Consider the following 3,165-nt stretch of genomic DNA (forward strand, 5'->3'; position numbering starts at 1 on the left):
ATGATAGGTTACTGGGCAGAGAGGGTGGTGTGGCTCTATGGATAAAAATAATATTAAATCATTGGAAAGAGATGACAGGATTGTAAGGTGTAACCGTCTAACCATATAACAATAACAGCACGGAAACAGGCCATCTCAGCCCTTCTACTCCATGCGGACGCTTACACTCACCTAGTCCCACCGTCCCACACTCAGCCCATAACCCTCCATTCCTTTCCTGTCCATATACCTATCCAATTTTACTTTAAATGACAATACCAAACTTGCCTCTACCACTTCTACTGGATGCTCCTTTCACACAGCTACCACTCTCTGAGTAATGACATTCCCCCTCGTGTTACCCTTAAACTTTTGCCCCCTAACTCTCAACTCAGGTCCTCTTGTTTGAATCTCCCCTACTCTCAATGGAAAAAGTCTATCCACGTCAACTCGATCTATCCCCCTCATTATTCTAAATACCTCTATCAAGTTCCCCCTCAACCTTCTACGCTCCAAAGAATAAAGACCTAACTTGTTCAGCATTTCCCTGTAACTTACGTGCTGAAACCCAGGAAACATTCTGATAAATCTTCTCTGTACTCTGTATATTTTGTTGATATCTTTCCTAAAATTCGGTGACCAGAACTGTACACAATACTCCAAATTCGACCTCACCAATGCCTTGTACAGTTGTAACATTACATCCCAATTCCTGTACTCAATGCTCTGATTTATAAAGGCCAGCAGACCAAAAACTTTCCTCACCATCTTATCCACATGATAGGGTCATGAGTCTCTATGGGTTGAGTTAAATGGCAAGGGTAAAAGGACCCTAATGGCAGTTGTCTAAACAGCAGTCGGGATGTGGATTACAGGAGATAGAAAAGGCCTGTCAGAAAGGCAATGTCATGATAATCATTGGCGATTTTAACATGAAAGTGAATTAGGAGGACCTCAAGAGAAAGAATTTGTAGAATGTCTGAGGGATGGTTTTTAAGAACAGCTGGTTGTTGAGCCCACTAGGGGATAGGCTGTGCTGGACTGGGTCATGTGCAATGATCTGGAGGTGATAAGACAGCTTAAGGTTAAGGAACCCTTAGGGAACAGTGATCACAATATGATCAAATTCACGTTGAAATTTGAGAGGGAAAAAATAAAATCCAATTTGTCAGTATTTCAGTGGAATAAAGGAAATTACAATGGACGAGAGGGGAACTGGCTGCAGTTGACTGAAAAGGGACATTTGCAGGAAGGACAGCACAGTAGAAATGGGTGGAGTCTCTGCAAAAAATGAGGGAAATGCAAGGCAGATATATTCCAAATAAGAAGAAACTTTCAAAGGGAAGAAGGACACTACTGTGGCTGACAAGTGAAGTCAGAGCCAAAGTAAAAGCAAAAGAGGACATACAAGGAAGCTTGAGCTAATGGGAAGATAGAAGATAGGGAAGCTTTTAAAAACTTGCAGAAGAAAACAGAAGGTCATTCGGAAGGAAAAGATGAATTATGAGAAGAAGCTGGTGACTAATATAAAAGAAGATATGGAAAGCATTTTTTTAAGTATATAAAGGGTAAAAGAAAGTCGAGGGTAGATTTAGGACCAATACAAAATATCGCTGGAATTACTGTAATGAGAGTTGCTGAGAAGTAAGAGGAACTGAATGCGTACCAGACATTCAAGAGTATCAGGGAAGTGAAGTTTGTGCAGTGCAAATTACGACTCAGAAGGTGCTCTGGATAGTTAATGGTCTGAGGGTGGATAAATTTCCAGGACATGATGGAATGCACCCTCGGGTTCTGATGAAAATAGCTGGAGAGATTGCGGAGGCATTAACAATGATCTTTCAAGAATCGATAAATTTTGGCATTATACCAGATGACTGGAAAATCGCAAATGTTACTCCGCTATTTAAGAAGGGTCAGTGGCAACAGAAAGGGAACTATAGACCCGTTAGCATGACATCAATGGCTGGCAGTTGATGGAATCGATTGTTAGGGATGAGATTATGGAGTACCTGGAGGCGTATGACAAGATAGGCCAAAGCCAGCATGGTTTCCTGAAAGGAAAATCCTGCCTGACAAACCTACTGCAATTCTTTGAGTAAATTACAAGCAGGGTAGACAAAGGAGATGCAGTAGACGTGGTGTACTTGGATGTTCAGAAGGCCTTTGACAATGTGCTGCATGAGGCTGCTCAGCAAGATAAAAGCCCATGGTATGACAGGGAAGTTATTAAAGTGGGTGGAGCATTGGCTGGTCGGCAGAAAACAGAGAGTGGGAATAAAGGATCCTATTCTGGCTGGCTTCCTGTTACCAGTGGAGTTCCACAGGGGTCAGAGTCGGGACTGCTGCTTTTTACGATACATGTCAATGATTTTGACTATGATATTAAAGGATTTATGGCTACATTTGCTGATGATAAAAAGATAGGTGGAGGAGCGGGTAGTGTTGAGGAAACAGAGAGCCTGCAAAGAGACTTAGATAGTTTAGGGGAATAGCAAAGAAGTGGTAAATGAAATACAATGTTGGAAAGTGTGTGGTGATGCAATTTGGTGGAAGAAATAAATGGGCAGACTATGATTTCGATGGGGAGAGAATTCAAAATGCAGAGATGCAAAGAGACTTGGGAGTCCTTGTGCTAGATACACTAAAGGTGAACCTCCAGGTTGAGCCAGATGTGAATAAGGCGAATTTCTCGAGGTATAGAATATAAGAGCAGTGATGTGATGTTGTGGCTTTATAAGGCACTCGGGAGACCACACGGAGTATTGTGTACAGGATTGGGCTCCTCATTTTGGAAAGGATATATTGACATTGGTGATGGCTCAGAGAAGATTCACGAGAATGATTCCAGGTATGAAATGGTTACTGCGATGAAATCTTAAGTTATATTCATTATGGACTGTGCCTTTAAGAATCATGCCTGTAAGAGAGAGAGAGAGAGAGACGTACAGTGCAAGGAGAGGGAGAGGGAGGAGAGAGGGGGGGAGGGAGGGAGAGGGAGAGGGAGGAGAGAGGGGGAGGGAGGGGGAGAGAGAGGGGAAGGGAGGGGGAGAGAGAGGGAGAGGGGGAGAGGGAGAGGAAGAGAGAGAGAGAGAGAGAGAGAGAGAGAGAGAGAGAGAGAGAATGAGAGAGAGAGAACGAGAACGCTACATGATGGACAGCTGCTGTTCAGCACACCGGCATTTA

The sequence above is a fragment of the Hemitrygon akajei genome, unplaced genomic scaffold (assembly GCF_048418815.1).
Source record: "Hemitrygon akajei unplaced genomic scaffold, sHemAka1.3 Scf000126, whole genome shotgun sequence".
In the NCBI taxonomy this organism is placed as follows: domain Eukaryota; kingdom Metazoa; phylum Chordata; class Chondrichthyes; order Myliobatiformes; family Dasyatidae; genus Hemitrygon; species Hemitrygon akajei.